Source organism: Phasianus colchicus, chromosome 3, assembly GCF_987193195.1.
Source record: "Phasianus colchicus chromosome 3, bPhaCol1.hap1.1, whole genome shotgun sequence".
Classification (NCBI taxonomy): Eukaryota; Metazoa; Chordata; class Aves; order Galliformes; family Phasianidae; genus Phasianus; species Phasianus colchicus.
This window is the reverse complement of record NC_143438.1, coordinates 56,414,169-56,435,872: the sequence shown is the minus strand read 5'-3', so window position 1 is coordinate 56,435,872 and position 21,704 is coordinate 56,414,169. Positions and strand designations below refer to the sequence as shown.

Genomic DNA, 21,704 nt, shown 5'->3' with positions numbered 1-21,704 from the left:
TTTAAGTGATATTTCCTCGGTTGATACAAAACAATTTTTTAAATATGTCTTCAAGCATCCTAAACACATTCTTATTGTGAAAGACACCTCTATATGCAGCTAGGATTACCCTTCTTTTGTACAGCAGCGCCTCATTAGTTTGTTTTGATTTTTTTTTAATTTTATTTTTAGAAAAACAAAAGCAAAAGCCAGAGTGCAGTCCTGTCAGAAATATAGGAAGTGGAGATACACAACATAATAAATCTGTGTCCTTCGCAGAAGCTTTAAGCAGCACACAGCTGCAGCTCTGTGACTGCTGGTGGGCAGGGGACATCTTGTTCCATTAGTGAATATATTCCAAGAGCCAATATAAAAAACCTCTTTACCGTCACACTTCAAAATATACAATACTAAAAAAATATTTCTCTGCTTTTTGTTGTTTTCTTCCTTTTTTCCTAATGAAGTTCCCAATAACATTAAACCAAGCATATATTTGATGCAGTAACAGAACATCCATTAAGGAAGAATGAGGTATTGCTTGTGATATGGATCCAGAATTAGGCAGCTGAGATGCTCAAAATGATCCTCTTTGCCCACTCTAATTACACTATGCTGATAGCAACTGTCCGTCAACGCACAAATACAATAAAAAAAGTGCCAACTTCCTTTTTTTTCTCAAACACTGAAGAAATATGTAATCAGTTAAACAAGTTACTCTAGTGACCCCCTTCCACAGAGACAAGTGATTCATGGCTATAGTCCTCTTCTGCTTCCTGCAGTTTCTCCTCTCTGCCTCTGTATATTCACATTGGATTTTGATGCACCATCCAGTAGCCTTGTGACTAAAAGTCATCCAGTCTTCCTATCTACATATGAAGCCCTATTTTTGTACACTAAAAAATTGTTTTTTCTAATAAACATGTTGTAAAGATCATGTCCCATGGTTTTGTTTGTTTGTTTGATTGATTGTTTGAAGTATTTTGCTTTCATTCCTATCTGAAAACGGAGTACATCCTTGCTGTAAAAATCTCACAGCAACTCCAGACAAACTTTAAAGAGTAGCTGGCTCAGAAATGTTTTCTTTGTAAACTCTGCAAGCTCACAGACTTTGAGTGAATTGTGCCTGAGCTGAGTGCAGGTCAGGCAAGATTCCTGGAGCTTCACCCTCAAGCATGGTCATTCTGATGGGTATGCAGAGCCATGCCTCAGCAAGAGCCTTGGAGGAGCCCTGGATTTCTTTGATCAGGCTCTGATGCATTCATTGAGTGCTGACAGGAGCTGTAATGCTGAGCATCGCTCCAGGCACTTTGCACTTCACGCAGACATGGCTGTGGTCCCATCTCCTGAAGGATCTCCTTTAACCAGGCCAGGTGGTGTTTCTTGGGAGTGAGCAGACCCTACATGCACTCTTCTCAGCCAAAAGAAGGGGAAAACCTTTACAGCTGAAGTGATATACTTCAAACCTCAGTCATTTCTGCAGGCTGTCATCAAAGCCATTATGGGACCCAGCACTCTACAGACACCAGGTTGCTCTGTAGACCAAACATAGGAGCATCCTTGTTGCACCTTAGTGCAAATACCTCCTTAGGACCTCCTCCTTTGCTGATAATGAAGATCTGGCCACTACATACAACACAGCAGAAAAAAAAAAATAGATAAATATTGCTTTGAAATGGAAATCTAGTTCTCATGTTCACTGAAATATTTCTTCAGTCCCCCGCTTCTCTTTTCTAAAGGTGAATTTTTCAAGGAGCTCCTTTATATTAGAGATACTTTAGAGATAGCTTTACCTTCACTTTGCTTTGTAACTCTGTCATGCTTGCTTCTCCCCCTTTCTTGTTCATGTGTGTGTGCTTTTGTTACTTGTATTGTATAAGGTGTCTTGGGATATTCGCATCCTGTGCATTGTGTGGCATTGTGTTGAATAGGAGGTACAGAAATTAAAAGCAGGTCTCCTCCTACCCACATATGCCTTTTCTTTGCAGGTTTTCCTGGAAGTTTTGTGCGGGGAGGGAAGGGAAGAGGTAAAATATGACTTGGCTGAGACTGCCGGATGCTGAATCAGCTGCGATTGCCTCACGTTTTCCTTTCTTTTAAAATAAGGGGTGCAGTTTTTGAAAATGTCCATTTGATTTCTCTGCAGGCCCTACCCAGTCCATCATCTCTCAGCAAGGCACTTTTTAAAAATTATGCATGTGCTTCTCAGTCTTATGGGCACCTTCTGAAAGCACCTTTAGAATCCCTTGCTTCTTGGCCTGAAGGGTATGTATTCTGGTCTTTCAGTAACTTGGTACAGGTGCTGCAGGCTTGTACAATGCTGGTATTCCCTAAATATTCTCTTCAATAAAAAGAGGAGGAGATAGTCACATTCATTAACTCAATAAAAAGCTCACAGTCCCTCAAGTTCCCCCAAAACACACAACCTCTTAAAACGTAACTTTGCAGTGCTGTTCTGCTGTGGTTATGAGAGCTGATGCCACCAGTCATGACTCCTTCTCCTCACGGTTGCACACAGTTGGCTCTGACAAGGCTGGCAATAATGATGATGCCAATGTCACTGCATGGAGGTGCACTGCAGGAATAGCAAACAGAGAGCGCAACATCAAAATCCTATGAAATAGGATTTTACTCCAAAGAGAGTATTTTTGCAAGAAAGGGAGGAGAGGAGAGGAGAGGAGAGGAGAGGAGAGGAGAGGAGAGGAGAGGAGAGGAGAGGAGAGGAGAGGAGAGGAGAGGAGAGGAGAGGAGAGGAGAGGAGAGGAGAGGAGAGGAGAGGAGAGGAGAGGAGAGGAGAGGAGAGGAGAGGAGAGGAGAGGAGAGGAGAGGAGAGGAGAAAAAAGAACAGTTTAATTTCTTTTCAGGACTGATAAAAAAGGGAGTTGTATTTGTATGAGTGGAACAGCTTACATTTGGATCAAATCTTGTTTTGTGCAAATTCTAACATCTAATAATGATATTGCTGTTTTTGATAGTTAGGAGCTGATAGCAGCTTTCTGGAAGAACAGTATCTGCTATAACAGTGGTTAGTGAGTATTTTGATTCCACAACACTCCTATCTGAAAAATTAGGAGCCTTTAAGTCAAGGGAGATGCAACCCTGTTGCACTCATCCCCACGGTGTTCATCTGTTCCACTGCCCCACTCAGCCCTGCTGAGGCAATTCCCTGCTGAAACATAGGCAGAAGAGCAAGGGAAATGACATGCCAATAACCGTGTGCCATGAAGGTGTATGAGGCACTGCTATCTGCCAGGCAAGCTGAAGACAGTAATTGCTAGTTGATATCTTCCTTCCTTCTCCTTTGCAGAGATGTGGACATATCCACTTCATACAGCCAGAATTTGAGGCTGCAATAGCTGGTTTTATGTGTTCTCCTAAAGGTTGTTAATTCTTCCTACACCATTCCCAGTAAGCTAGAGTACCTTATAATATAACTTCCTCATTAACATCAAGAGCTGTGATTATGCGGTTGTGTTACCAAGGGCTTCAAAGCCACCAAGCCTAAATATAATCTTACAGTACCTTGTTACAATACAAAGCACATCCTCTAATACATTTTTTTTTGTTTGCATAAAATGCAGCACAATAATGGTTCGCGTGACCTCTGCCCCCCATACGGTTCATTGGGACATTGTTTGGGAGCACACGGTCTGCGTTTCACAGGGCACAGGTGCTCGGGTGCACACAGGCCCTGGGCCCAGCCCTGCAGCCCGGCGCACCGCCGCTCCCCCGGCAGCTGCACTCAGGGGACCGCTTTTGTGGCCCACCAGGAATTTCCTGTGATAGAATATCAGAAGCCTACTGGTGACTGCTAGGAGGTGACTTCACAGGGCAAAAGTTCTCCCTCCACAATAAACATTCTCCGCGTTGCCGTGTGGATTTCCTACGTTGGGCTGACAGCAGTGAGGGACTTGTCATCTTAGCAGAGAACGGATCGGGGAAGGCATCGCGGTGGCTGCTTGTAAGGCTTTGTCACCAGAGGGGTGAAGCTGACCCTCTGCTGCCATTTTGGCAATACATCCCAAGAAGAGGAAGAATTTGAAGTATTTATGCTAATTTTTTTTTAAAAAAAAGGACTGTAGAAAAATATACTAATCCACAGCCAATATAGATCATATACTCAGCATCACATATCCTGGTACTACAGTATGTACACTAGTAATGCATTACATCTATATACAATATAGACAGAATATCTATATAGTCTTAAAATTACAGAATCAAAGATTAATTAAGGTTGGAAAAGACTTCCAGGATAGTCCAGTAGTCCAATCATTAACCCATCCCCACCGTGCCCACTAACTGTGGGCCACATCTACACATTTCTTGAACACTTACAGTGATGTTGACTCCACATTGTACAGTTTGCCAAAGAACTAACACAGCAATTAGGAACCTTTCTGTACGTGGTTTTCCATGTGAAAAATACATAGGGTTGTTCAGCTACTGGTGGTAGCCTTGGGACTGTCACAGCTCACTTGGCCAAAACTAGGCAGAGGACTGTCTGAGAGCACCTGATTTGTTTGGCTAGCTGAAGTAACGTTCCAGGCAGCCTGCAGCGAGGTTTGCCGACTGAAATAGCTTTGGGGAAACAATACATTAATTTCCTGTGGAAAATACATCTATTAAAATTGGACAGTAGCCTTGGTCCAACACTGTAAAACAGCACTCTGTAGAGCTTGAAAGTAAACATAGATCTGTGCTGGTTTCAAAGTCATAAAATGATGAAAAGCACTCATAATCCTCAGAATCAGGGCCATGGCAGGGTCCTCCTTGGAACAGACTGTGAGGAAGAAGCAAAGATTCCCAGAAAGTGTCCTTTAGCTGTCTTACCTCAGCATACTCAGCACTCATACACACCTTCACCATGGACTTTCCTGATAACTGAGAAAAGTTTGACACCATAGCAATGTGTGTTTATTTTGCTGTTGACATCTCATATCAGATAATGGTCACAACCACAGGTAGGTCTTAATTGCAACTTATCTGGAAGACGAGGAGGTAAAAAGGTGGTGAGAAACCTGTAAGAAACTTAGCAACACTAGTGATGTCTGCTGTTCCTGACGCTTCTCCTACAACCACCACCATTTGCACCATCACACCAAGCTCTGCCTATTCTCATCAGAGCAATCTGTGCCCATTTGTGTGGGTGTGAGGATGGAGTCAGCACTTCAGCTCAGGTGAACACACCCCACGGTGGAACAAAGCCCCACTCTTAAGAGTTCCTTCTCTTTATATTCTTAAATAAACTTTTCTTTCTCCAAAGCCGTTTACAGCCTTCTTGTTTTCTATGAGAGCACTGAGCAGTCCCTCCCATGAGGGAAGAAATAGCATCCACCTTCTGCCACAGACTGTTCTTGATGGATTGAGAAGAGATCACATTATTTGGCTTCAACATTCTAACCAAACTTTTAGTGGCAAATAGATGTTCATGCTGAAGGAAGACTAAATCCATCTGTCAAATGTTTTTCTTTCCTTTGTGATCAAGCTGATATTTTTAGTCTCAGTGACTGAACTTCAAACCAGTCACTATGTACTCAGGAGGAAGGAACCAGTTTGGTTAGCTTTTTTCTATTTCACAGCAAGCAGAACACTGTATTCCACTTCTGTGGACCGTGACATCCCATGGCATATTAAAAGCCTTATTCAAACTGCAAGACAGCCATATTTTACACTCAGTAGGAGACTGTAGGAAGAAGTATGAGGCCAGGGTTAGTTTGACTCCAGACAGCCTGTCAGCCTGGGTACTAGGAACAAAGCTTAGGACATTCTCTGCCTGTTCATATGATTCTGAAACAAATAAGTGGAAGATTGTCTCAGTGGGAATTTTCTTTATGTCATCAGAAACTCTGCATATATGCAGGTTTTATTTCAGAATGGCTGAACCTGCACTTGTGCTTTTGTTCTAAGACTCCATCCATTGTACAATATCGCAAAATCTGGGGCAGCTCTGAAGGGTTTTATTTTCTTGATTAGAGCAATCAAACACTAAGTTTTCAGCCAAGTTCACAGGCCAAGCTCACCGATATCTGGGAAGTCTTCTTTGGACAACACGGCAAGTAATGATACCTCAAAACTGTACCAAATTCATTCAGTAGGGAAAGGGCTTGAGAATTCCTTCATTAGCCTGCTCGGATTTTATTTCAATTCATCTCTTAGAAGATATGATGACTTCACTGATAGAAACTGCAAGAATCTCTTCCAAATGCCTTCTGAAACAATACATTGCATTTATCAAACTCAAACACATAGATCTTCTGCATCACTCATCATGTAAAGGCAGAGTACATTATATGTTCTCTGTCTACCAGTTCACTGTGCTGGAGGCAGTGCTCGTGCATTTTCACGAGCCCTTCCTCTTCTTTTCTTCCACATCTTTTCTTCCACAGTCATTTACAGATGAATAGAAGTTGAAAAGTCTTTGCAAGTCTCTCCTTACTTTAAGCACATAAGGCTGGACTTAAGCTGGGCAGAAACTGATCTGAGTATTTCCAGATGGTATTGGTCCTGATTGTGTTGTATCAGCTAGATGGAGCTATCATCCATAAGAAATAACATTATACAGCCTTAGTTATGCACTTGAGTTTCACACTTAAGATGGACACAGTTCAAATTGCTTCCTAGGCAATTTGCTTCACCTTGTTCCAGAATGCTATGATACAGCTTCTTGTCTGCTGAAACTCGTTGCAATCTGCAGGGCACAAGCCAACAGACTTTGCAGTGATGTTTGCTTTTGAACATAGAAAACACTTAAGGAGTGCCATGCAGGAGAAGAAACCCATAGATAGGCTTCACTGTATTGAGGATTGGAGGGAAAACAGTGACTTTTGTCAGATCTGTGCTGCATTGTTTCCTCAGGGCCATAGCTGGAGGAGTTGAGGACAGCCAGTGCCAAAGCTCTTGCTATACTCTACAGAAAGAACTGGAAAACATGAAGCTGGCATTATATTTCCCCTCTGAAAAGATATCGGAATGTAGTGGTCTTCAGGAAAGCAGTTGAGTGTAGGGAGACATTGGCTTTCCAAAACCCAGAAGACAAAATCTTGTCTTCAGCAGAGCTAAGAACAAAACAGTCCTCCAAGATATACAAGGGCTGCTCTGAAAGTAATGCCTCCTATTTTATTATGTGAGCCCACAATGTCAGAGGCAACTGTTTGTGGCATGGCAGTAGAGACTAAACCTTCCCATCAGTATTCCATGATGTTATTTGCCATGTGACAGATGGCAGCAGAGGGGCAGTCTGACAGAATGGTGGCTAATGGAACTGCATGTGAAGCAAAGGTGTGGAATTGAGCTCCCCTGTGCTGAAAAAACTACACCCACTGACATTCACTAGTGCTTGCTGAACACTTATGGAGACCAAACAGTGGATGTGAACATAGCAAGACAGTGGGTGGTACATTTCAGCAGTGACAACAGCGATGTGAAAGACAAGCCACATTCCAGGCAGCCATACAAAGCTGTCGCATCATGAAATGAAGAATGTCTCAATCAGCACATCTGTGTGAATCAGCTAATGGGGTGACTATGTTGAAAATAATGTTTTTTTTTAGCTGAGAATTTGCACTGACACTTAGTGTTATTCTGCTCTTTGCATCTGTTTTAGTTTCCAAGGTAATAAATAGGAAGCATTACTTTCAGAGTGATTTGTGTACTTGTGTTATTCTGAAATAATACACTAAAAATTTCCCAAGCTTCAAGAAATCTCAAAATATGACTTCACAATCCATTCACATCTTTTGCAGACACGATGTGAAGAAGAAATAGGTGACTCACTGCTGGTAAAGGGAAGATAGATTGCTCTCCGTCCTAGCCTAACACTGTCAACTGCCAAAGAGAAGGTTATATATCTATATTCCTGAAATATAGGGACGCTGGGGAGCATGGAATCAGCCGCTTTGTGCCTGAGTCCACAGGGTGAAAAGCAGAATAGACAGCCTTTTCCCTATCTGTAGATACTTACAGGACTTCTTGCCACATTACAGTCACGGACGCCTCACAAAACTGGTTTCCCGTAGTACTTCTGTTAACAAACATGAAAATGCTGTTTGTTTGTATTGCATCTGATCCCCCAAGGCTACTCGTTCCAGCGTTTGGCTGCTTTCCTGCAGCACTAAATCTCTGCATATCTTTGGTTCCTTAATTTGTAAGGAGGGCCCTAGGGGGGTGAATTGACACCACCAAACAGCAACGGTAGAGGCTTCTCAGTGGGACCATGTGTGGATCGGTGTAGGGTAATGTAATTCTAAACAGTTTAAAAACTGGCCCGAATATCTCCTGCTTAATGTATACTTTGTATCACCATTTATATATGGTAAGAGAAAAGGTAAATGTATAAGGAGCCTCGGCATATTGTCTTGTCAGGGCTTCTTTTCCTGACAAACTTACAAAGATCTCCACGGCTTCATTATTTCATTGTAAGGAGAGCATTCATCTGACTTAGAGATATCCTCAAAGATTGCGTTTCTTTAACACCAGGAAATGTGAAGGTAATAGAGCAGCAGCTTTCCCATTTACCAACCATTATCTCTCAAAACCCTCCTTTCCGCCCCCCCCCCCCCCCCCGCCCCTAGTTGTTGCCTCATTAATCTCCATGCACGACTTGAAGCGTTAAAAGCTTTTATGATCGATTTATTACCAAGAGACGTCCCGGGGCACTGCCGACGGCTGTGAGCAGCCCCGGGCTCTTCGGGAAGCCCCTGGGGGCACCTCCGACCCCCCCGGCCCCGAGCGAGGCGGAGGCCGCGGGCAGCTCCGGGCCGGAGCTCGGCCCCACACCTCCCCCCAGCGGCCCGGACACGGCCGTGCCTCAGGGAGCTTCGGAACGGGGAAAGAAGCACGCGGTGTACACAACCGAGTTGGTGTTTGAACACACGCTGAGCAGCTTAGAAAGCAGTGGGCTCCGAGCTGCGAGAGCTATCTTCTTTCCTTTCCTTTCCTTTCCTTTCCTTTCCTTTCCTTTCCTTTCCTTTCCTTTCCTTTCCTTTCCTTTCCTTTCCTTTCCTTTCCTTTCCTTTCCTTTCCTTTCCTTTCCTTTCCTTTCCTTTCCTTTCCTTTCCTTTCCTTTCCTTCCCTTCCCTTCCCTTCCCTTCCCTTCCCTTCCCTTCCCTTCCCTTCCCTTCCCTTCCCTTCCCTTCCCTTCCCTTCCCTTCCCTTCCCTTCCCTTCCCTTCCCTTCCCTTCCCTTCCCTTCCCTTCCCTTCCCTTCCCTTCCCTTCCCTTCCCTTCCCTTCCCTTCCCTTCCCTTCCCTTCCCTTCCCTTCCCTTCCCTTCCCTTCCCTTCCCTTCCCTTCCCTTCCCTTCCCTTCCCTTCCCTTCCCTTCCCTTCCCTTCCCTTCCCTTCCCTTCCCTTCCCTTCCCTTCCCTTCCCTTCCCTTCCCTTCCCTTCCCTTCTTTTTTTTTCCTCAAAGGGCTGCTCATTTTGTATCAATCATACGGCAAACAAAAGCGTTGCTCTCGCTGCTGGTACAAGCAATAGTAAGATTGTGCAACTGACAGATACAAGGGGAAACAGAAAGATGTTTCTCATTAACTTCTGATGGAATGATTGGTGGATTTGATTTCATTGCTTCCCTCTCCAGCTAGGCTGATGTGTGCGTCTTTTACAGAGCTCCAGCAGGAGGAGACACGTGGCAACTTGGCAGCCGTACCCCTGGGATTGCACCTGCTGGTGCCTGCAAGAGGAATTCTCATCCCCGCCTGTCTTTCCCAGACATGCCAGCTTCCTCTCCTATTTGGCTGCTTGGCTTCATGAGGCCTGGGGGATCATCCCCTCTTCGACATCTACAGTATCACAGAATTGCAGGGGTCAGAGGGGTCTTGTGCAGATCATCTTATTTAACCTCCTGCTAAAGCAAGTTCCCTACAGCACGTTGCACAAGAAAGTGTCCAGGTGAGTTTTTAATATCTCCACAGAAGGAGACTCAACAGCCTCCCTGGGCAGCCTGTTCCAGTGCTCTGTTACCCTCAAAATAAATAAGTTCTTTCTCATATTTATATAGAGTTTTCTGTGTTCCACTTTGTGCCTGCTGTTCCTTGTCCTGTCACTGCACACAATTGAAAAAAGCCCGGTCTCATCCACTTGACTCTCACTCTTTAGATATTTACAGGCATTCATAAGATAACCCCTCAGCTTTCTCAAGGCTGAACAGATCCAGGTCTCTCAGCCTTTCTCATACAGCAGATGCTTCAGGCCCTTAATCATCTTTGTGTCCCTCCTTCTTGGAGATCCCTGTCTTTCTTGAACTAAGGATCCCAGAACTGGACACAGTAATCCTGATGTGGCCTCACCAAGGCAGAGCAGAAGGGGAGGATCACCTCTCTCAACCAGCTCTCCATGATCTTTTTAATGTACCCCACGAAACCACTGGCCACAAGACTGGTTTGTGACCAACCTGCTGTCCACCAGGACACCCAGGTCCCTCTCTGCAGATAAGAACCTCCATTTCTCTGGAACCTGTTCAAAAGGTTTAAAAGAAATGGAAAGGATGAGCCTGCAGGCAAGCATGTTCTGTTGCACAACACTCCTTTCCTTAGGACGTCAGACTAAAACAAAGAAAAACTTTACTGCAGCATTCCCTAAAACTGATTAAGGGCTTCAGCTTCTGCCTGTAGGTGGCTCTGATAAGAAGCCATTCTATTTAAAAATGTCAGCTGGTGTCAGTGTACACTATCAAAGCATGTTTTCTTTCATGTACTGTGAATGGATCTGCAGCTAAGAGTGCTGCTGCCCATTGAACAAAGGGCTCTGCAGACTCCAGTGTCTCTTGCTTTGCCTGTGCATCCCAAATGCTGTGACCAATGCATCTCTGACAGTCTTCCAGAAATACTGGAGGCTACCAGTCATCTAGGTCGTAGTTTTATTTGAAAAGTCTGTAAAGCTGGGGGGGTTGAAACTAGATGATCATTATGGTCCTTCTCAACCCAGGCCATTCTATGATTCTGTGATTCTATGAAGCTATACATGAGTGATATTTACACTCTCCAGGTTACATTTTGTAAATGTGTTTATGCTCTGTGCTTTTACTAAAATAAATCATAGCCACAGAGTAGCTTGCTGATGGACTTTGATCACCAAACAAGGCTTAAAAAAGGATGATATTTTTGTAGTAAATAAGAGATGTTGTATGTTTGTTTTCAGATTGGATATGGAGGGAAGAAAAGAAGAAAAAAAATAAAACTTGACGAAGATATGTAATCTAATTGCTCCAAACAAACTAGTATAGAGGGTTTATCAGAACAGAACTGTGTCATGAGTCAGAAGATTTCTGTTCTGCAGGAGCCACAGACATCTCTCTCACCTGGCCAGAGACTTTAGCTTCTCAGTAAGGATGGCACAGAAGAGGTGGAAATGGGTGAAGAAAATAGACACCTCCCAGCAACACCAAAAATCTTCTAAATTTCTTTCCATGTCACAGCAAATATTTTTCACTTACATGAAACCTTTATATTCTCCGTTTGACACTGCTGTCTTTTAGTATTTTCTGTTGATGTTAGTAATGTTAACAACTTGCTCAAATATACAAAAAGATACTCAGTCATTCCTTGGTAAGCACAAAAGATACATTATTTTTAAATAGTGCTGTACTGTGTAGCTTGTATACTGTATATCCTGAGTTGGAAGGGACCCATGACAATCAAGTCCAACTGTTAAGCTTTTATAGAAAAGTGGAATTAGGAATTTTCCAAAACTTCTGTTTCAAAAAGGAGTGAAAAACACCAATAAGCAGTCAACAAATACAATAAGCAGAAATAATCATGTTGCCTTCTTCTAATAAAGAATACAAATGGAAGAGATATAACACATAGGTCTCTTCCTTACCAAGTTTCAATGTTGAATTACGTCCTTCCTGATAGTTTTCTATTAATAAAAGAAAAAAACACACTACAGTCTTAACAATATAAAAATCCTATACCTTAAGTTTCATCAGTTGGTGTTTTTGGAATGCAGCTCTGTGCAATTCAAGTGAACATTCAGTGGGGAGGCATCCTGAGACTCAGGAAGAACTAATATCTATCTAATAGTTAGATAGATACTAGTTATCTAAAGTATCTAATAGTTTAGGTTTGACTTTCATTTAACCTTAATTTCAGATGTGATGAAAATTTGGATATGCCTTTGTATTTCATATTTGCAAGTGTGTGATTTATCAAGTTACACTTGGGTAAATCCAAGTGAACTACCAGGAAAGTTTGGAAAGTAGAACAGGAAGTATACATATAAATGGCCCAGCTCCTTGGACAGAAGAATCACTAACAGTTTTGGATACAAGCATAACAGGAGAAAAGCCTCAGCACTATGTGCCTTACTTGTTGATTCCAGCACTACTGCACATAAGGTTCCTACAGAGACATTTGAGTCTGAAAGATGAAGCTCTTTGATACGCCATTAATTCACCACGTTAGCAGGTGGAGGTAGGCCTGCAAGGCCTGTGATGGTTCAGGTGAGATTTGATGTTATTTGAAGAAATAAAATTAATTCTTTCCTATGAGGGTGTGGCAGCTGATTGCAGGTGAGCTTTGTTGGAGGAGAAATATGAAAGTGGCCTCGGGGAAATGCATGAGGAAAATGTCCTCCACTTGCAGGAGCTGCAGGCTTCGGACAGAGGTGGGCAAATAGCGCATGGGCCCACAGAACAACTTTCTTCAGTAAGCAACTGGAAAACAGTAAAAGAGAGAGCTAACTCTCTTTAAAAAGAGTTAGCTTCACAGAATCTGCCCCAGTTCTAGTCATACAGCTTTCCTCCAGAAAGAGAACAGTCTGTCCACTACTGAACTCACAGACTTTCAGGCGGAACAGTAGGTTGAGGATTTCCATGCCAAACATACACAAGACCTGTCTGCTGCTGCTTTAACCCCAGGGGAAGGCTGTTCCTTTGGCTTGCAACCCTGCAAGCAGCAGGTTTGTTTAACCCAGTGATCTGGGTGCACCAAAGCTGCTCCCCTTTCAGGTTATAACAGCAGGGAGGATGATTTGGTACCATGTACTAAAGTCATTGGCTCTTCATTCACTTCTGCATATGCACCTGCATCCCCACTGGTGGAGCTCTGTGCTAGGTGGTACTTTAGGAATGCATGGATCTGACTCTACACTGGGTCCCCTGCTCTGTGGGTAGTACTATGAGGGTACAGTGATCTGTACCTATCCATAGAGAAGCAACTGTAGGCGGTGCTTTCCTTTTCTCTCTATAATCACAAAACATTACTTGGATAGTGGAAAATTTTACTTTTCTCCTCAACGCTGCTTTGAACAAAGACAGGAATCCTGCCCTAGCAATACGAAATAATGAAAACAATTGGCTTAGCATGGCCGATTAATGGAACTCTCATTACCTTCAAAAAAGTAGGGGGGGGGAAGAAGAAAAGAAAAGAAAAGAAAAGAAAAGAAAAGAAAAGAAAAGAAAAGAAAAGAAAAGAAAAGAAAAGAAAAGAAAAGAAAAGAAGAGAAGAGAAGAGAAGAGAAGAGAAGAGAAGAGAAGAGAAGAGAAGAGAAGAGAAGAGAAGAGAAGAGAAGAGAAGAGAAGAGAAGAGAAGAGAAGAGAAGAGAAGAGAAGAGAAGAGAAGAGAAGAGAAGAAAAGAAAAGAAAAGAAAAGAAAAGAAAAGAAAAGAAAAGAAAAGAAAAGAAAAGAAAAGAAAAGAAAAGAAAAGAAAAGAAAAGAAGTTAGAGGATTCACCAAATACTGCATTTCTCCTAAATACGAAGATTACATTCAAGGCTCTCAGGGTCACCAATATTTAGATTTCAAAACGGAGAATTACTTATAACTGATCGAAGTTACATTTTACCTGTTCTATGAATCATGGCTCAGAATGGATCATTAGATCTTCAGTGTGAAGGATGTTATTATAAGTTTAGAGCTTATTTTCAATTATTTTAAAAATAATTCACAGAATCACAGAATGGCCAGGGTTGGAGGGGACCTCAAGGATCATGAATCTCCAACCTCCCTGCCACATGCAGGGCCACCAACCTTCTCATTTAATGCTAGACCAGGCTGCCCAGGGCCCCATCCAATCTGGCCTTGAACACTTCCAGGGATGGGGCATCATTAATTTGAAATTAATTCTTCAAATTAATGATACAAACGAATTATCTTTTAGCACTCTTTCTTTGTGAGCTCCTTTTGAAGAGAAACCAAGGGCAGCTGCATACAGCAGTGAAAACAAAAAGCAGGCTTTCATTCAGGCACACATTGCTGGGTGACAGCACAGGGACATTTGACAAATTGCACCAGCAGTGCCCTGACATGAAGAACACGAACATCAAACCTACGCTAACAAACACCTACAACACTGTTCTTTTCTTTCTCTGAACAACCATGGGTGCCATTTGGACAGTTTGGAGGTAAGTATTCCTCAGGGACTGGACTCTGCTGCCTTTGGCAAAGATTTTTGCTTGGGGAATTTGTTAACACATCCTATCAGAGGATGTGGATTTTAAAATGCAGAATCTTACTTTTTTTTTTTTCTTTTTTTTTTTTTTTTTTGGTGAGCTAATTAGAAACACACCACAGGTACAGAACCTGAGCTGCCTACTACATTCTGAGTCAGATAGGAGATTATCTGAAGGAAAAGAAGCCTGCTTTTTCCGTTCAGCAACACAGGGCTTGTGCAAGTTCCTAGTTATTTCATTCAGGAAGAATCAAAGTTTCCTTTCAGCTACAGAAAAACATTGAGCTGTGACTCTGTATAGCCAAATACAGTGCTATACAGTGCTATACAGGAGCAATGGGTAATGCTGAATCAACCAAAATGCTTATTTCTAACATTTGAAGAAACTTTTAAAATATATTTAAAGGTAAAAATTTCTCCAGCCCTGAGGATTCCTCCAAATCCTGTTACTTCAGGGCTACAGTTTGTGGTTCGATATGAAATCTATTAATTTGGGCAACTACTGAGAACATCTGCAGTCTACTTTTGGAGGCAGTCATTTTTCTTGCAACTAAAATGCTAATTTTGTTCACAACTGGGTGACTCTTTCCTTAACTTCATGTGGCTACTTCTTTTAACAAAGGTCACATATAGAAATATATAATGCTCTTGAAATTTGAATTTGGTAACAAGCATTCTGGAAGTGTCTTTTACCTAGATTTTACTCTTTGTCTTTGATATGGTAGTTCAGTGAGGCATAGACTCCAAAGTATGTCCAGCAGGACCTGCAGTGATGACAAAACAGGCAGTGCTTTCCAGGTGGCAGTGTCATGGGGTGATGTTGTCCGCTATGGACAGAAAATTTTGCAGCTCAGAGAATATCCCATCGTGTTTGATTTTGGATTCATCAAAAGAGGAGGAGCAAAGAGAATCCAAACAGCATGGTTTCGCTGGGAAAAAGAACACAGGAGGACTGTGCTATCCGTCATCTCAGTTTGCTTAGAGCAACTGTAAGGTGCAGCACCAATGAGAGTGTGTGCAAAACCTGCATGGCTCCAATATTTGAACAAGACTTCAAGCCACCTTAACTCGACATTTAGAAGAACAATTTGGATTTTAAATTTTCCAGATTGAGAGTCGACTGATGAGTGACCAAATCAGGACTGGGTGAATTCCCTTAGGAGTAAATACATCTGGTCACTAGGTGTCAGCATTGTCTGTATCAGAAGGACGGTAGACCTGCCTAGCCCGATGAGTAGACACAGCTCTTCACACCAAAAATCATCAGAGCAGGCTTAGAATTTGGGGAAAGGATGCTGTTTGCATGGGATGGTTATGCACCAGGTAATGCAGTGTTTTGTTGAATATTATGGGAGAGTGTTGAATGTTACTTTCACGCTGGGAAGACATGACTGAATGTTGAGTGTAGGTACAGCAGGGGAGTTATACTCTCAAACAATGAATAAAACCCAGCACTGATATAAGATATGAATCAGTAACTGTTCTGCAAGCCTTACAATATTTACTGTTTATCCTAAAGAACAAATTCCTGGAACAATGCCACCACATGAAAATGCTGGCACCCGCTTCTTAGATTTGTTTCTAGCCCTGTTGGATACAGGAACAATGCTTGGAAACAAGATTCCTGCGGGGCTGAAAGCACTAAGGACAACAAAGAAAACCTAAAATGTATTCTTTAAATGATTTCTTGAACATTTATGGTCCACAACAGTACAGTCAGCAAAAAAATATAGAGCAATTGAATATGTGGCAGAGTTTGAATGGTGCTTGCAAAACACTCAGAAGTTTTCTGCTTTTGGAATCTCCTCAAATGGAGAATTTCATACTTTGTTTCTCGTGTTCTCAAGTCTATGAAAATTATATTTTATTTCACTGGGGCCGACTGCAGTACCAGAGCTGCCTGTCAGTGTCCATAGTGGTCTGGTAGTATTCCAGGTTCTGTGCATGGTTTCTTAATATGCTTCGGGCCAAGCCATCCAGCTTTGTTGAGAGCAGCAGTTTGAAGTGGGAAAACATGCACTTTCACAAGGGGTAGCAAAAATGTCTGAACAGCTCTCTCCCCTCCATTTTCTTCTTGGGCTCTCTTAATGGACAGATTATGTTTTCCACAGTTAATAGACAACACATCCCTGTGCTTTGGTTCCTTCAGATGCATACAAATGAGTTCAGAAGAACTGACATGGGCAGAAATGTGCTACATGTTCACATCCTTGTAACAGTAATTCATTTCTTAATAGTAAACACTTCGCTGGAGCTTTCCAACAACAACAAAAAAGAAAAAAAAAAAAAAAAAAACCAACAGCAAAGACGCAATAAGCCCAAACATTCCTCAAGTTCTAGAAGTCAGGGCAGCAGCAGTGTCATGTAAGCCAAGGCTAACATAAAACCAGTAGAATAATATTTTGGCTGGAGCAGTTTCAAGTCTAGTACATGGCCCTTACCCAGACTGCTTGCAGTGGTGATAAGTATTATTTACTTCGGAAAAAAAAAAGACTACACACTGAAAAACAGATTTGTCAGTGGTGTGTCAAGGACTCAGGAATCACTGACATTAGGAGGAATGACAAGTCAAAATCTGTAAAGGAGCAGTCCCAAAATAGGTCTTCTATACATCAGACCATCAGAGCTCATCCCTGCAATCACAGGGTGACCCTAAGAGACACATTGACTACATATCTCAGAAAGCTGTGAGACAACACCTACGTTTAAATATCTGTCACCTGCTCTGATGGTTGCATGCACCGCTTGCTGAAGCACACACTTCAGAGCTCCTCTCCCATTTTTCTGAGCTGTGTGTTTCCATGTTTTGCAAACAGAGGAAACGCATACTTTAGAATTAGCACAAACAACAGCAGCTGATTGCACCAAGAGGATCAAGATGATAAGCAGGTTCTGAATGGCAGTACCAGTGCAGAGCTGGAAAGTGGGAGTCATCCACTTGGAAAGAGTCACAGAGGCTGCTAGGAAGGGGTGCCACTGATCTCTGTACCTCAGAAAAGCTGCTGTCTCCAATAACTGCAAGGTAACACTCATCGTCTAATTGCCAAAGCTTCGTCTCTTGTGACATTATGGCCTCTGGCTTGTTTTTCATGCACCAGCATACTAATTTTCAAGGACTTAGTGCATCAAGCTTCAGAAATTCCTAATGCTGAGCAGGGTGACATGTAGATCCTTAAGATCATCCCAGCTCATGCTTGCAAGTTACTGAAGACACAGAGATTGAGATTCAGCTCCAGATATTTTATAGCACAAATGTGCTATATATCAAAACTACTGAAAGAGAGAGTGGAGCCTGGAGAGCATTTCAGCTGCTCAGGTGCCTACTCCAGGCTAAATATAGTGAGCGTCCAGACTCTACTGACTGACGATCAGATTTCTGCAGACTACAAAGTTAGCTTGTGTTGTCTGCTTGTGAGCAACGTGGATTGTTATTCCATTAATTTGGAAATTAAAAAAAGCAACTCATGATATTAACTTTAAAGGGAAATTATATGCTAGTGTTTGATTTGCTAATACAAACTTGCCCGTGTTTATAGATAAGAGATCAGTCAGGGTGATCCCGTCAGGAGACTATCATGAATCTTACAGAGGCTGGGTTTCCAAAAGTCCAAGCACAGACTGGTTTGGGCACGATATACAGAAGTGTCTGTTGAGACTTGGATCTAGGGTGTATAATTCTGAACTCAGTGCACAGAAACCCTTCCAGGAGTTCTCTTTGACTCTGAATGAGCTCTGAATCCATTGCTCAAAGAGCTCTCCACACTGGTCAGCTTGTGTCTTGGAATCTACGAGGTTAACAAGTAAACAACTCTGCTGTTGACATTTTTAACAACAAAAGCAACACCAGTCCAGGAAACTCAAGCCACGAAAAACCCCCTCATATAAACAGATGCAGGAATGATCAACACTTTTCCTGCTCCAGAGGCACATTAAACAACCAGATTTTCAAACTCAGAGTGGGCCAGACAGGATGACACTGTGAGAATGATTGAGCCCTGCAGTTCCCACAACTACAGCAGGAGAAATGAGAAGAGACTGCTGAAAGACACAGATGGAACAGAGGAGACAGAATAGATCTGAGGAGAGCTTGCTTCCACCAAGGAACAGAGCTTGTTAGACAATGCCACACATTTCTGCTAAGTAAGACAATGATGGCCACATGGGTCAAGATAAAGGAGCTCAATGTTCACAATTTTCCTCTGATGGGCAAAGATTCTGTCTGCCACACCAAGACTTCCAAGTACATCTTTTCACATATTGAATGACAACACAATAAACTGAAGTACAGACCATGAGTTCAGTAAAACTACTCCCATCTGATCTCCAATCAGGAAATTTTAAGAGAGAAATCTGCATCCAGAACACAAAATTCTTTTGGGCAGACATTACATCTCACTTGTTCTACAGATATATAATATTCATATTTAATGCTTAAAATAACAAATTGTGCAACTATTTCAAATTAATGTAGGCAAATCTTACAGAACTTTTGAGTGCTCAGCAGCACAAAATTAGCTTTGAAGTAGCCTTTTAATTAAGTTGTGAAATAAAATCCAATAAAATAGCAATGGGAAGCTATCTTCATAATTGATCACTATTATATGACTTCCTGGAGCACTGACATCAGTTATGTTCATATGTCAAAACAATGTTGGCACTCTGCCAGAGAAGATTCAGGCCAGGGCCAATAATTTATGTCTTTGTGTCTTCAGAAATCAGTGAACAGTTTGGTCAACTTTTGACTGTTAAACGCTAATAGTTTAGTAGGCAGTGTAATGAATGACAAGTCAGTAGCTCTTCAAAGAACTGTCTTTGCTGTACATATACGTAAAAGGGAAAAGACATTCATGTTAACTAGCTTCACTTCAAGCCTGCAGCCACTTGCAGGTATAATAGAGACAGACCTAATAGTTATGGAGCTAGATAGTTGTTCAGAGGCCTTTTTCATTTCAGTCTCACATATGCAACCTGTTTTATCAAGGAACCATTCAAGCCTGATGTTGATAAAAAATGAACACCACTTTTGGTATTTCATGGCACTAACGTGCGTTTTCTCAGCTAACTGGTAACACTTCAGTTACAGCAGATTCTGTGCTTCTTGCAGTGTAATTAATTGTTGCGTATGAAAAACAAAACCCTATCAAAGCAGGATATCGAAACCAATCGTTTATCTTGCAAACATGAAAACATGGTACAGACTCCTAGATAGAGGTTGCCCTTAGATGCCAGTGCTGGTGTGTAGTCCTCCATCAAAGGGCCTGATCATCGAATAAATGACAGTCCACTGGGAGGCTGTTTATATTACAGATCTATTGGAAACCTTGTCAATAAGTTACATGTGCTCTAGATAATTCTGTATTCAGTTGCCAGGAGACTTGTGCTCCTGATGAGATAAAATGAACAGGAAATCCTCTATAGCTTTACCACTTTTTTCACTAGTAAATAAAATCAGAACAAGTGTTATAAAATCCTAACTACTATAAGCAGAAAAAAAAAAAAAAAAAAAAAGATGAGCATTGCATATTTTAAATAAAGCAACATACAGCCCCCTTTGCCCTCTCCAATTATAAGATGATAAAAGATCACCTTTATAAAGTAGAATGACCGGATTTTGTGGAACGTGGCTGTTTTGGCTCCAAGGTATTTGTAGCATTATAGTATCAGAGCCAGGATACAGCTGCCTTGTGACTAAGATGTCGTTTGCTTGAATAAGTGCTATCCAATCACTCGACGTCACCAGACATCTGTTTCCTGTTTTCATTCTTTCTTTCACTGTTATCATTTTATCCAAGTTACTCTTTCACCTGAAAACCACTTAGAAACCTATAGCAAGTAGTGCATACACACGCGTGTGGGTATCAAAGTTGATTTAGGAAAAAAATTGCTGAAAGCAATTTGTTCATTTTAATACAAAGAGCAGGAGTAGAAACAAAGTTGCCTTCCCCCCTCTCCTCCTCCCAAAAATACACAATGATACATAAACACTTTTGTCTTCTGGTCTTCACTAATATGACTAACTTCCTTCTTTGCTTCCAGTTAAGTAGCTTTCCTGTTGAGTACCACCACCTCCACATAATACAATTGTGAATTGATTCATAAAAACAGAAACATTATGGCACAAATAAGGGAAGGCAATAAATACTCTTCCCCCTCCAACTCTTTCCCAAATGGAGGTGGCAGCATTGTAACAACAGCAAGAAAAAAAAAAGTAAAAATAAGTATTGCTTGTCATTTAAGTTTCCAAACCTACAATCATCAGGATGCAGAACAGGATACATCTAAAGTGAGAAAGTTATTTACTTCACGTTCAAGTTAACACTCGCTATACTTTTTTTGGCAAGCAGTGTTACTTTTGATGTGCCAGAAAAGTGTTGTGCACCTTATAAAATACTGATGTTAACACCAGTGAGAGCAAATTCCTGCTATTCACAATCCAGTTTTATATTGCTGTTGTTTTGCTATGCTTCACCTATACTTCAGCTATAAATCAGGAGAACGCCCATTATTAATAGCATCTTGCACACATTAACAGACAATAGAAACTGAAGTGTAAATTGTAAAAAAAAAAAAAAAAAAAAAAAAACTTTCCATTGCTAATCTTTGCATTCTGTGCTAGTTATTCTGCATGAGAACATTTCACTTCGTCTTGTAATTACAGATGTTCATACAGATTGCCAACACCACTTGCTGAGTGAAGCAGAAATCTGAGTTGACAAAAACCAGCAAAAAAAAATTTGCTACTTCTTTTATTCTCTGAAAGAAAAAGCGAAGGCTTTTCTTACTGAAGCACACAAATGAAACTGCAGGTGTTACAAATCAGAAGCAGATTCTGGCACTTGGAAGGCTTTCCCTAGGTGATGGGGCGGTTTGTTTGCTACAGGAAACTATAAGCAGCATTTCCAAAGGCACATAAAAAATTGGAAAGCAAGTGTTATTCTTATGTTCTGGTCTTCCGGACTGCTTCCTGCATCTTGATATCCAAACTATCCCTACTTTAACGCCAAACTCAGCTTCCATTAAAAGTTCAAGTAATTATGAAACATCTCACTAACTTGTGAAGAGTCAATCACAGATTAATTTAAGATTCTCCTTTCGATTTACTGCATGGTTGTCATCCCAAAATGCCCAATCCTAAGCATCCAGATAAAACCTAGGATTGTAATACTTCAGTATTATTGATAAAACAAGCAGTTGTTGGAAAATATTTACCCTCTTTATATCAAGCTGTTCTTGTTATATACTGTGTTCTATAAAACTAACTTGCAGGTTTGTTTTTTTTTTTTACAACACCTGAATTAGTCTCCTACCACACACAGTCTGACCAAGTTGAAAACTGA

At 41.5% G+C, this 21,704-nt stretch overlaps 1 long non-coding RNA gene across 1 annotated transcript; it reads right to left on the bottom strand.

The window, feature by feature from the left end:
- Nucleotides 1–211: 211 nt before the first annotated feature.
- LOC149918599 (uncharacterized) lies at nt 212–3,729 on the bottom strand. The gene is made up of 3 exons (XR_016465597.1): nt 3,499–3,729; nt 2,418–2,551; nt 212–2,317 (listed from the first exon to the last, which is right to left on the bottom strand). It is a non-coding gene; the product is annotated as an uncharacterized LOC149918599 (long non-coding RNA).
- Nucleotides 3,730–21,704: the final 17,975 nt, after the last annotated feature.